At 42.0% G+C, this 14,527-nt stretch overlaps 1 protein-coding gene across 4 annotated transcripts in view; it reads right to left on the reverse strand.

Annotated features, from left to right (window-relative positions):
- Positions 1-14,527, reverse strand: part of CHCHD3 (coiled-coil-helix-coiled-coil-helix domain containing 3) — a 243,659-nt gene that overhangs the window by 22,432 nt on the left and 206,700 nt on the right. The gene's annotated exons all lie outside the window — the stretch shown is intronic.

Genomic DNA, 14,527 nt, shown 5'->3' on the forward strand with positions numbered 1-14,527 from the left:
GCTCCGCTAATGCCGGAATTGGCTATTTTAGCGGCGCTGTAAATATGTGCTTTATGCAGCATTCTTTACCTACAATGCATTTTATACACATTAAGGTGGGACTGTAATAAGTGCTCAGACATCAACTTTCTTACTTCGCCTATCTGTAAATTTTGATTATTTCGATGGAAATATTTTTTCATCAGTTTGTGTGTGTACACAGTGACGCTATTTACAGATATTTATTGATAAATTTAATCCTTCCAAGCCTAAATATATGCAATACTCCGATGTATAGACACACTCTTCCTGAACATCAAAGGTCTCTATAAAATCTACATCACTCTCTATAAAATACCCTGAGGCATACAGCACTATGTTCTGGCACATTACCCCCTAAATATTATTCTCTTGTGTAATATAAGTTTAACTAGTTTTTTCATGGGGAGAGCCAGGAATTAGTGCACAGTCTGAAAGTCTGTTACTGATCACAAAAGAAAGAAATGCTACGGGCAAGAGGTACAGTATAGAGAAAGCAACAAAGGATTTAACTGCTGCTGAAACAGGTTACAATTATTTAAGGGAACTGAAGTTTCCATTCTTCTTAAAAGATGATGTGACAGTAAGATTACTGTATATCCAGATGTATGGATTACAGAAAGCATGTCTTGGATTCACAGTGATGAGCTGCATTTGTTATATGCACCTCTTGAGATCTCTCATTAGGCTGTCATCCTGTCTTTAGGAACTGACCACAGTGTTCAAGTTAACTTGTGATGAGCTAAATTAAATAGCATTGTGTTGGCAAACAAAACCAAAAAAATCAAGAGGCATAAGTCACCTCTGCAAGTACTTTTGATAAGGGGATGCTAGATCTGATTGGAATATTGCTTATCTTTTAACCCTCTCTTACTGTATATTGGAGAAATTTAAAAGAAACTTCCTGAACATCTGTTAGACCTGCCTAACATAGTTATATGGGGAAATGTGCTTCTCACCATGAATACATTTTGAATTGTATTTAGACTAAATTAAGTATTCAGAATAATATAAGATTTTCATGTTAACTTAGTATTCCCTTCACCACCTAGTGGTAAACACCTTCCTGAAATACAGACATGATGTCTGACACTAACAATATATACAGCAGTGTTCTTCAATCGTTTTGGACTCAGGACCTACTTGTAAACCTTGATGGTCTGTCACAACCCAGTGCAAAAAACATCTGGCTTACTAAATATTTTTTTACTCATTAAATGTAATATACACATTAGCATAATAAGTAAGTACTAAATAAGCACATCAGGTGTACCATAGCAGCAGCTCCAAAGGATGTTGTGAAGGCCAAGACTATAAGAGGGTTCAAAAAGAACTAGATAAGTTCACTGAGGTCCATCAATGGCTATTTACAAAAGTATCTTCAAATTTAATTGTAATTATGACAACCTGTGGTAAGGCCTAAACTTATCATGATCTATTAACATCATTTAAATTAAATACAAAATAATATTAAACAGTACATGTTACTGTTGACATTTTAAATAAAAGTCAAAGAACTGAACTGCGGAAGTTACTGGCTAACCAGCTGGAACCAGAGATTGTTGAAATGTTAAACCAGCTTTTGACAGCGGTAGCTTCTTCTGTGGATGCAGAGAATATTTTCTTTATTTCACTTTATTCAACTAGTTCAATTTAATGACTAGTTCATTCAAAGTTCAACTAACTGGGAGTTGATAAAGCAGGAAAGCGTCTCTTCCTCTTACAATCTATGACTAAGAATTAGATGTGAGAAGTATTTATTAGTTCTAAAATCTTGAAGGACATGGTGACCCGCAACAATCGCTTCAATTCACTAAATATTGATTCTACTGTATTTAATAAATCAGTTAGTTTTAAATACAAAACATGTTTTGATAAACTTTTTTTAATGCCTCCAGCACATTTAAGGTAGTTTTATTTAACTAAATTTTTTTTAAATGCTGATTTTGCACGTTTTTCATAGAATTCCAATTTCCATCCAAATAGAGCTTAACACAAAACATAAGTAAAACATAATAATCTAGTACATTAGAAACACATCAGTCACCATTTTCTATTAATCTGAATAAATTTATTAAAGGAATTATATATCTTAAACATACATGCGTAGAGATACAGTGCACTGCCTGGATTAGCAAAAGTAGTAACAAATTTAGTGTAAAGACTGTTGTTAGTTGCAAATCAACATGTTTTAATGGTTACCAACTCTTGAGAATCCACTTTTCTTTTGGAAAGTAACTGCAAAGTACCAATGCAAAAGAAGATTTAAATCAATCTTGTACAATCTATGATTCATTATGGAAGCAACTGTTGATCCAAGAGAAACAAGATGATTCCTGTGGTCAGCTGCAGATGGAAGTTTTTTGGTGCTCTTGGGCACTGTGGTTACTTAGATGTCTAAGTGAAGCACAGGGTCTGAGATGACCCCCCAAAGGAGTGACCAATCTAACAATCTGAGGGCGATTACTTTGATGGCGAGGACTGTAACAGAGGAGGTGAGATTTCAAAGCACTTTTCCCTTCTTCCAGTATCACTTCCATCAAATACCAATAGGCAATTTCTAAACTATTCCTTTTATGTCTTATTATTGATCGAGCCACCAGCAGGAAAGCTACCCCTTTTAAAGGGGTGAAGTAATGTACCTTTTTCACCACCGGTTGTGTAAAACAGTCGGAGAACACCAAGCAAAGCTATAGCCTGTTATCCACTCACATAGTAAGATGGTTCTATTGTAAACTGCACTCTGCACTGACTGAAAGCACCCATCAGTGATACCGAGAGCTCAAAGAGACAATAATGAACATTACTGTAGTTAGTTATTGTTTGGTCTACTTACAGCCCCATTTTATAATGCCTCAGCCATCAGAGCTATTTTATGTGATGTCTTTTTCATGCATCAACTTTTTTATATATCAAAGCAAAAGCCAACACTAGGCAGTTTCTCCTGCAGCCTGTTTGATAATAAATGTTAACACTGAACCCTGGCTGTTATCAATCTTCATAAATGTGTCCATGATATGGCAAGCCTGTTCCACATTACAATGAGCCTGCCACTAATGCATGCACAGGAATGACCCAACGGCTTAATGGTCTTCTAAATGGCTTGAAAAAGGGACCAATTTTACTGGGGAAGGAAGTTTCAAACAAAATTTGTTTTCCCTTTCCTTAAGTATATATGACAAAAAGATTTCACTTTACCTTTGGTCTATCCCTCTCTTGTTTGAGAAATGGTTATAACCTACTTTAATACTAATTCGCAAACATACAATAGAGACCCCAGGGAAATGGCATGTAGTATTCAGGCATTTCTAATAAGAGAAACTTGTTATGAGGATTTAATTAGCTCCTTTTGGCAGATATCTACATGACTGAGGATGTTTTGTCTCCAAGTACAAGAAACAAACTTTGACAGAGATGACTAACTCACTTTTGAAAGTGTACAGCCTATTAAATAACTCTCAATGGCTATGTGGGGCAAGAACCTCATTTATATGTAAGTAATATTTGGGAAGTAGTTGGAAACGCTAATAGGGCAAGCTGTTACTCGAGGTTATTGAGCAAAAAAGCCCATGTGTATGGGGGGTGGGGGGGCCCTTGTATGGTCTTGACAGCGTCTGTATTTTAAATTCCACAGGGTCTAAGGATAAGAATAATCTTACTTGCCTAAATGCTCTATGGTTTGTATGGTCCTGGATACATTAAAGACTGCCTCTCTCTTTGTGCTATAGAGTGGCTGTTGATATCAGCTAAGACAGTCATGTTAAGAGCCTAAAAACTATTCATAGATTCTAAGGCCAGAAGGGGCCAAACTATGATCATCTAGTCTCACCTGCACAACACAGGCCACAGGACTTTCCTGAAATAATTCCTGTTTAAAATGGTGGAGCATGGTAACGGACCTTTACAGTGATGAGTCCTCAGGTGTGGAACTCACTTCCCCTGACTGTCCATCAGAGCCTTATCTGTGGACCAAACAGATGGCTACTTGCAAAGACTTTTTACATGGGGGAAAATGTGAGGGGTCTGCCATTTTTTTTGCTTGAGGAAAGAAGAACCACTGAGCTGGAATCTTACTGGAATTGACTCAATCTGTAAATAATTGTTTACTGTTTTCACAGTATATGCTGATTACCATATTTATATGAAGAGTAATAAATATACTAAATACATCTATTATACTGCATCAGGAACAATCTTAGGGGGGGAATGGGAAGGAAGGAAGGATACATACACTGAAGCAAAGGAAGTAAATTTCACTGTTCAATGTGAGCGGAGAAAGACGCATAGCAAAACAGTGCGGACAACGGGCAATCTACCTCACACAGTTGCATCAATGCACTTCAAACCAGACCTGCAACACCTCATAATCCTGGACTTCCTTTCCGTAGTGTATGCTACACAATGCAGCACTTTCTAAAGTATATTGTCCATCTTGATACATCATTGACAAAACAGTCCATCTCTTCAAGGTTAATGGCCAAGGACACAGCACTCAAGTGGTCTCCTTAAAGATGCACATGTTAACAAACTCCACTTCAATTCAATAATTTTCTTTGGGTTGTAAGCCTTGGATTAGTACATATTTTGACTCTGTACTGCAGTAAGAGAGATGGGGAGGAAGAGAAGCATGTGAGAGGGTGAAGGAGCTTACACGTTTTTACATTGAAAGCTTTCTAGTTTCAACTACAGATCCTTCCTGGGGAACATAGCATTTGTCCTTACAAATATACTGCTCTAGAAACAGGTATGGGTCAAATTTCTGTCACAAAACAATTTTCAGCACTCATCTCTCTTCAGTGCTGGAAGCTGGGGTTGTGTCGTTAATATTTCCAGTCAACTATCACTACATATATTTGAATGGTCACCACTGTTAATGTCAGAATTCAATTTACTACAACTCAAACAAAACTTCTGAGGAAATTTTTGCTGAAAAATTAATGAGATGGCTTTTGTGTGTTCAGAAATTAGGCATGTATTTTAAAAATGGCAAATACCGTGGCTAGATTTAAAAATGGGTTAGGACATTTTATGACCAACAACAGCATTTGTAATTACATGTTAAAATAAGAGTTGTTGAAACACACACTTCACGGCTGCAGCAGTAATCACTAGATGAGTCAGAATGGATGTGAACATCAACAAGATCAGAAATAATTCAGTATGGCACATGGAGATAACTAGAAATAATGGGATAAAATTAAAGGGGAAATACAGACTGAACACCAGGAAAAACTTCCTGACAGCAACATGCATTAAGCTGTTAAATAGTCTGCTGAGACAAATGAATAAAGCTGAGGAGTTTTATAAAAGAGAGGTTACTTATTTTGGGTAAATGGAGTTCTTCTAGATGTGTGATCCCTATCTGTATTCTATGTGGGTATGCATGCACTCCACACACTTGAGACTGGAAGATTCTTGCTAAAGTAGTGTCCATTGGTAAATGCCTGCACACTTTCTCTCCTCAAGCTCCAAGCGGAGGGCATAAGGGACAGTGTGAACCGATTGCCTCTCCCATTCTTTCTCTACCGTGAAACCAAGTGTGATCTGAAGCAGAGGGGCAGGAGGGCGGATAGTGGAATACAGAAAGAGACCACACACCTCACAGAACTCTGATTATGGAAGGTAGGTAACCTCTCTTTCTTCTTCAAGGGCTGATCCCCATGTGTATTCCACTGAAGGTGACCGACAAGCAATTCTCATGAAAGAGGTGGATGCAAGGACCCTTGCGGTATTGAGGATTGAAAGATCACAGACCCAAAAGAATGCATCAGCTGAGAAAGTGTGCACCAGGGCATAGTGTCTTGTGAAGGAATGAATAGGACTCCATGTGGCTGCTTTGCATATGTCCACAAGAGGTACTCCTCCAAGCGCAGCTACTTAGGCAGCCTTTGCTCTGGTGGAGGGGGCCCTCACTCCGTGTGGCAGAGGAGTCTGACAGCTGGCAAAAGAGGAAGATACACTCCGAAATCCAACTAGACAGTTGGTGATGAGATTACCAGCTCTCTCACGCATTCTGCAAGGACAAGAAAGAGTCTGCGTGACTTCCTAAAGGGTTTTGTTCCTTGAAGACAGAGTGCCAACGCTTGATGCACATCCAAGGAATGGAGTCTCTGTTCCTCCTGGGTGGTATGAGGCTTCCAAAAAAAAAAAAAAATACAGGTACATTTATGGACTGATTTTTGTGGAAATCGGAGACTACTTTGGGGACAATTTTAGGGTGGAATCATAAGAAAACCTCATCATCACGGAATACTGTATACAGTGGGTTGGCCATTAGGCCCTCAATTCAATGATGGCTACCAGGAAGGTAACTTTCATAACTAAATGGGATAACAAGCATATTGCTAGTGGTTCAAAAGGTGGTTTAGTTAGTGTCAAAAGGACCACGTTAAGGTCCCAAGCTGGAACATCCGTTACTGGATGTGTGAAGATGAAAACAGTTGTTAATCAGAGAGTGGCAGACACTGATTGCTGCTACATGACCCTGTAGCGGGGTGGTTACCCACTCTGGCCCTGACAGGGCTGAGGCCAGCCCGGGGAGAGGGCTGGGGCTGTGGGGAAAAGCCCAGGCTGATTAAGGGAGCAGCCGCAGCTGTGGCCAGCTCAATCAGGCCCAGCTGGCCCCTATAAAAGGCTGTGAGCCAGGAGCCCAGTCAGTCTGCCTCTGCCTGGAGAGGGAGAAGGGCCTGGCTGCAAGGTGCTGAGCAGGACACCTAGGTGGAATCTCCTTCCTTAGAAGTTTTTAAGGTCAGGCTTGACAAAGCCCTGGCTGGGATGATTTAGTTGGGGATTGGTCCTGCTTTGAGCAGGGGGTTGGACTAGATGACCTCCTGAGGTCCGTTCCAATCCTGATATTCTATGATTCTATGATTAGAGCAAGGCTAGAAAAGGGTCAGAGGAGCTGGGAGCTCCGGCCTCGAAAGCCTCAGGCTGCAGGCCTGACTTCAGGCTGAATACGTGCAGGGTTGCAGAGGGGCAGCCCAAGGGTAAGCGGAGGCAGGAGGTCCAAAACCTCCTTGCCGGTGATGAGTGGCGTATACACTGCAGTCTGCCCCCGATATAAGGCACTAAGTGGGGACTGGCAGTAGCCCAGACTGAGGTGAGGTGGGGTTAGAGAGTGGGGTTTCCCCTGGGTCAGGAGACCCAGAACCCGAGAGTGTGGGGGTACTGCCCTGGGGCAGCACCCCAGACAAAGGGGCACCGGGTCCTGGGACGGACACAGGGGCCGGCAGTAAGGCGGATCACCGGCCTGCAGAGGGCGCTCCAGGGCTGGACAAACTAATTCCCAATGACTACCAGCAGGAGGTGCCGCAGGGGTGAACTGAACCTTTACAGACCCTGAAGTGAGCGAAGGGAGAGATCAAAGGATTTCAAGGTAAGCAGATGGTCTAAGATGGTAAGGACAGTTGAAGAAGAATGCGGAACCAAAATTGCTGTGGTCACCTGGGAGTGATGAGAATGATCACCGCTGTGTCCTGCTGGATCTTTCTGAGAACCCGAGCTAAGAGTAGGATGGGAGGAAAGGCATACATCAGACTTCCTGACCATGAGATTGAGGGCATCTCTTCTGGAGTTTGCTCCCTGAAGAAGTTTATTGTTCACTTCTTGTTATCCCAAATAGGTCCAGAGATGGGGGTCCTCACTGTTGGAATATGTTGCTTACCATTGAGCTGTGAATCTCCCATTAATGATCTGTTGAGAAATGACAGCTGAGATGTTGTGGCTCACAGGGAAGTGTACTGCTGATAGTGTAATAAGATGACACATATACCAATTTCACAGCTGGACTGCATATACGCAACGGGATGTAGATCTTGCTTCCCCCGCTCCTTGATATAGAATAAAATTGTAATATTGTCCGTCACCTGGACATAATGGGACTACATAAATGGTAGGAATCTTTTGCAGGCCTCCTGAACTGCTCTCAATTCCAGAAGATTTATCTGCATTCTTGATACATGAGAGCCATGTACCTGGGCTTGTGCATTTGTCTAGATGCACTCCCCAACCTAACAGAGAAGCATCCATGATTGAGGCCTTCTGAGGAGGTGGGGAGAGTCTTACACCAAACTGGAGAGTCTTGCACCAAACTGGAGAGTCCCATGACCTATGAGGATTTGTAACTAACTTGTCCACACTCTACTTGCTTGGCGCACAAACTGTGCAAAGCCAAGCTTGCAGGCATTAGACGCCACGTGTGCAGGATGATGAGGTATGTCTGAACTGATGTTTGTGGTCTCTGTCTGAGCTGATTGCTCAGAATGTTCATGGACTGGAACTTCCTCCGTAGGAAGGTAAGCTCTATCTCACAGTCTGTGTTGGAGCAAAGGTCGACTTTTCTATATTTATGTAGATTTCTAGTGCTGTTAGGAGAGTAAGGATGAAGTTAATGACATTACTTCCCAATGAGACCTGTCGGTCAGAAGCCAATCATCCAGGTATGGAAAGACTACTGAATTGAGATGAGATTCTTGATGCTAGAGTGACCACTCTGAATCTGAACTTCTGCATAAAGATATTGAGGTGGTGGTAGTCTAAGATGGATCTCCATCCTCTGTCTTGGGGACACATTTGGATTGGAATCCTTTTCCCCAGTGCTGAGGTGATACATGCTCTATCACCCCTTGTTAAAGTAGTATTCTTTTGTGAAAGTGGTCCCTGAAAGGGGATAGGGAAGGGCGTTTGGGGAGGGGATAAGAACTCTATGGTGCATCCAAAGTGAATGACACCAAGGACTCATCAGTTTGTTAAAATTGTTTACCGTCAAAGGAAAATGTGGGCTAGCCAGCCACCAAATCAAATCTTGGAGGAGGGAGAACATGGCCTCCAGGTCAGTTCACAGCTCTGGGAGGTCCCATCAAAAGTACTTCTTGCCTGGTGGTTGAGGATGGAAAGAGGACTATTCTGCTTGGACCTTTGCAACCTCTCTTTCATGGTGTTTCATAGCCTCTTTGATGGAAGAATGGTTGAGCTTGTGGTCTAGGTTTATATGGTCGCTTGCTGTATTTTCTCCTGGCAGCTGTGTGTAAATAGCCAGAGACTGGAGGGTTGCCCATGAGTCTTAACGAGTGTAAGGATTTGTCAGTCTTTTTGCTGAATAAGTTGTCCCCTTCAAAAGGCAGGACCTCCACAGTTGCCTGTTCTTCTCTGGGGAACCCTGAGGAGTGAAGCCAGGATTCCCACTGCATCATAATAGCAGTTGCCATTGATGGTGATGCTGAAGAAGGAATATGATATATCCAACAGGACTGCCGGATCCAGTACTACTACTTCTTCCATGGGTTCCAGAAGGAGCTCGGGCTGGTCTCTGGGAGGAGAGGAATAATGACTCCCTACAGGACCATACTAACTCTGTGTAATGTATATACAGTTTCCATGGTCCCCAATACGGCTAATGGGAAGGGTCCATCATGGGCTGTGGTGGTCCCCAAAGTACCGATGGTCGCAGGGAGGTTATACTGCTCTACAGTGTGGTGGAGGAACCCAGGAGGTACTAGATTTTGCATCTGGCCTAATCTCCCTGGGTGGTGGCTATGATGGTCTTTCCTTAATGCTGGAAGTTTTCTGATGATAACATAGGGTCCAATTCTAATGGTGGTGCCCTTGGTACCATCAATATCTTGCTGGTAGATGAGAGCGGCAAAGAGTCTCTCTCTTCATAGTAATCCAGCACCAATAGTATCAAAATCTCTCTGGTGAGGAACAGTTCTGAAAGGAAGGGAGAGTATGGATCAGACTGGACCATATCCTCAGTTGCAATATACCTCTCCCCAGATAGGAGGGGTGAAGCCTTTTGTCTCCCCATACCAACAGAGCTGGTATAGGAAGTCCATTGGAAGATTTATCTTCTGAGTGCAAGTGTGACAGTATTATTAGTGCTCACTTTTTGAGCGATTTCTTTGCTGGTTCTGCTGGTAGCAGAAGTCTGGGCTTGCGGTGTGTTTTTTTTTTTTTTTTTGCTTGATACTGCTGGTGAGGTGATAGCTGCTGGTACTGGCACCAAAGTGATCTTAGTCTTCCGAGCCTGAGAATCATGCCTTGGGTCTTTGGGTCCAGCACATTATGATTCAGTTGACTTAGAGTTAATCTTTTTAGAAAAGGATTTGGAGGGGGATCTCTAGAATGCAGACAGTGCCTCTCTTGAGTAGAAGTGATGGTACTAGAGGGTGCGCTTCTCAATAACTCTGCCCCATGCACAGGGGTCAGACTGAGGTCTCATCTCTTGCTCCACAAGGTATTATCTGAGTGTCAACTCTCATGCTTGATGGGGCCAGCATGTGAAGGAACAGCAAATTCTGGACTTGCCAGAAATGTGGGCCTCTCCCAAGCAGTACAAGCACATCTGGTTGTTGCTACTGACCGGGAAGGGTCTTGGGCAGAAGACGAAGTCCTTGAATCCTGGTATTTTGGGTACAGCTCTATGTCCATGTCAGGAAAAAGGAAGGAGAGGGACACCAAAAGAAGAAAAAATGGACTAACTATACTAAAAGGACAAACAATCTAGTAAGAAATATTTTTTAAACTGTTTGCAGTTAAGTCGAAGGAAGAGTTCTGAGGACACTGGAGTGTTCTGTCTCAGACCACGTGGCGGTAAGAAGGAACTGGAGAGGCCGTCAGGCTGCATTGTCCCTTATACACTCAATTTTGAGCACAAGGAAAGAAAGCGGAACAATGGACACTACTAGCAGGCATCTTCCAGTCCCTTGTACATGGAGAGCATATGTACCCTCAGTGGAATAGAAACAGGGACCAGCTAGTGAAGAACTAAAATAAAACAGTAGTAACAGTACTGCGGGGAATAAGCCTGCAATGGCAGGGAGATGGGCTGGAAGAACTAATAGTTCTTTTCCACATCTACTATAGTTGCCCCCTTCCTCCAAAAAATATGATATGGTGCAGTTGGCTTTGTATATTAAGAACGGTTTTTTTTAAGCATTAGATATAGATCTTTGCCAGAAATAGGATTTTTGACTTGATGGACCTAGACCTAACCTGCTATGGCAAGGCAAATATAATAGTCTGTGTGTGTGCGCATGCAGGCATGCACTCATGCAAGTAGCAGGGTCTGGCAACCTGGAATGTACTGAACACTGACTGGTGAAACTAAATTTAAGAGGATGTCTACAATTGAAACTCACTGTCAAATTCAAGATGGAAAGAATAAGACATGTTAAGAGAGATAACATTCATAACTGGTTACACACTGCCTTGGATTTATTACATGTTTTTGAGCAAGGTTTCTGGATCTAATCATAAGGGAATAAATATGGTGTGCCTGACTTTGTTTTAAAAAAAAAAAAAAGAGAGAGAGAAGTTTAAGTTTACATCAGATTAGCGGTGCTGTCATGCTGCTCCCCTGCTCAAAGCAGCGTGGGCAGCATAGCACACCAGCAATATGCAGTTCCAACAGAGAAGACATAACCAAAAGAAGAAGTGATGTGTGGGACAGGGAAACAATACAGTACTGCATGATCTGTATCACACTGCATGTTAGGAACATAGGAACTGCCATACCAGATCAAACTCTAGTTTCATCTAGTTCAATAGCCACAGCAACCAGTACCAGATGCTTCAGAGAAAACAACAGGCAGATATGGAGTAATCTGCAGTAGGCAGATATGGAGTAATTTTCCCCCCATGTTAGGTCTCATTTTATCTGTAAGAGTTAGAGATTGCCTTAAGCCTAGAAGCACAAGATTTAATATCCCTTTCAAAATTTTGTAATAATGACAGCTCTGGATAGAGAGGGAGAACAGAAGTTCACTATCTGCTTTCTCTAGAGCATTCATTATTTTATGTACTTTTATCATGTCCCCTCTTATTTGTCTCCTTTCTAAGGTAAACAATCCCAGTTTTCTCAATCTCTCTTCAGTTGATGAATAGGAAAGGATGAAAAGCAGCAAATGTTAACTGACAACATTAGTATTCTGTATCCTAAGCAGGAACGAAGACGGCTAGAATAACTCACACGCACCCGCGACAAGCAGCAGCAGAACGTAAGGTTCAGGGACTATTCTGATAACATCCCTTGAAATGTAACACTATCACACCACCAGGTTTACTTTTGAGAGAAGGTGAGCTAGTGATTTGAACAAGAAATGGGACCCACTAATTCCTGAACTCTAGTTGCAAGTCTGATACAGACCCCCCCTCTGTGGTCTCAGGCAAGTCACTTAACCCCTAGTGCATCTGTGTTCCCTTGTGCTGGGCACTGTTTGTTAAGCACCTTTAACAGAAGGAGTACAATATAAATTCGAAGCATTATCATCAGGGCTTCACATATTTCATAGACCCCTAGGGTTAGAAGGGACCACAATGGTTATCTAGTCTAACCCCCTGCCAAGATGCAGATTTGTTGTGTCTAAACCATCCAAGTCAGATGGCCATCCAGACTCCTTTTAAAAACCTCCTGTGAAGGAACTTCCATGACCTCCATAGGCAGTCTGTTCCATTGTCCTATGGTTCTGACAGTTAGGAAATTTTTTCCTGATATATTATTTAAATCTGCTATGCTGTAATTTGAACCCACTGCCTCTTGTCCTGCCCTATGTGGCAAAAGAGAACAACTTTTCTCCATCTTTTTTTATTGCAGCCTTTAAAGTATTTGAAGACTGCAATCATGTTTCTCCCCCGCCCCCAATCTTCTCATTTTCCAAACTAAACATACCCGGTTCCTTCAGCTTTGCTCATCTGGCTTGCATTCCATCCCTTTAAGCCTCTTTCTCACTCACTTCTGGATCCTCTCCAGATTTTCTACATCCTTTCTACACATTGGTGACCAAAACTGGACATAGTACTCCAGCTGAGGCCTAACCATCGCCAAGTAGAGCAGTATTATCACCTCCCATGATTTGCATGCTATGCCACTATTAATGCAACCTCAAATTGTATTTGCTTTTTTTGCAATAGCATAGCACTGACAACTGTTGTTAAGGTTGTCATCCACCACCACTCCCAGATCCTTCTGAGCAGTGCTGCTGCCAAGCAAGTTAGCCCCCATTCTGTATTTGTGCGTTTGGTTTTTCCTCCCTAAGTATAGCACCTTAAATTTGTCTTTGTTGAATTTCATTTTGTAGTCTATAGCCCAGATGATCCCTTCTAATTTTTTACGCTATCTTGCAAATCTGATCAGTGTGCTCTCTATTCCTACATCCAGGTCATTAATAAAGATGTTAAATATATCACTGGACCCAAAACAGATCCCTGTGGAACTCCACTTAAGACCCCCTTCCAATCTGACATCATTCCATGAATAGCTACTCTTTGTTTTCAGTTGTTTAATTATGTATCCACTTAATGGTAGTTCTGCTGAGCCTGCATTTCTCCAGTTTACTTATCAGAATGTCATGTGGGACTGTGTCAAAAGCCTTGCTAAAGTCCAGGTATATAATGTCCACTTCATTCCCCCATCCACCAAACCAGCTACCCTGTCCTCCAGAATATTCGCAAACTGAACTTTTTTATAATTTTTAAATTTTTCTCTGGTAGCTTCCCAGGGATCAAGGTCAGGCTGACTGGTCTATAGTTCCCCAGCCCCTCCTTTCCCCCCTTTTTAAAAATGGGCACTACGTTAGCCCTCCTCCAGTCTTCCAGCACCTCTACTGTCATGCATGGGTTTATCGCCAGTGATTATCGCCAGTGATTCTACAGCTCCATTATTCACCTCTTCCCAACTGCTCGTTGAAGAATTTTGTTGCATTTAACCAATGAACAAGTGAACTGAGTGGTCACTGACAGTGCTGTCTTCCTGAGTCTGCAGTCAGAATCAAATAACAGCTCAGATGTGAATTTTCCTGTTCATTTCAATGGGCTGTTAAAACTGAAATCTAAAGATGACAATCCCAAACTACTTCCCCACACCTCCACAGGTGCTAAAAGTCCCAACAGTTTCCAGGCCAGTTGCTAATCCCTCCAGCATCACCCCCACCCCCCAGCCACCTACAAGGCAGTTGTATTGTCAATACAAACATCTGCAACATACTTAAAAATGAAAATGTGGGGACAACATAAACTAACTTGAATTTAGTTTCAAAATTAATAACACCAGGACTATTGTTCTGGTTGCATTATACATTTTCCTAATTTAAATGAAGCTGCAACAGAATTTTCAGTCTGCTGCCACAGAGTGTCTTGCTGAAGAATCTAGGGCTAGATTGCCAAAGAGTATTCAGCACTTGGTTATTAACTAAGGTCCATCAGTGGGTTCCCTATGGCACTTTGAATTCTAGAGTCCATTGTGTTTCCATATGGACACACAAAGCTGCACTGCACTTAAAAATGAACCTATGCTCAGAAAAGTAGCTGCTTAAAATGACACTGTTCCCCTCCCCCTGGGTAACTTCGAATCACATCAGCTTCCTACAGTGAAAAAACAATTCCTCACTCCAATTAATCCTTCAGAACTCACACAGTTAAGGGAGATTCTATTTTGAGCTAGATTCTATTTTGGTTCATGCATCATCAACATAACTACCAGATGCTAAATTCTACCTAGTGAATCTTTATGACT

The sequence above is a fragment of the Natator depressus genome, chromosome 1 (genome assembly GCF_965152275.1).
Source record: "Natator depressus isolate rNatDep1 chromosome 1, rNatDep2.hap1, whole genome shotgun sequence".
NCBI lineage: Eukaryota > Metazoa > Chordata > Testudines > Cheloniidae > Natator > Natator depressus.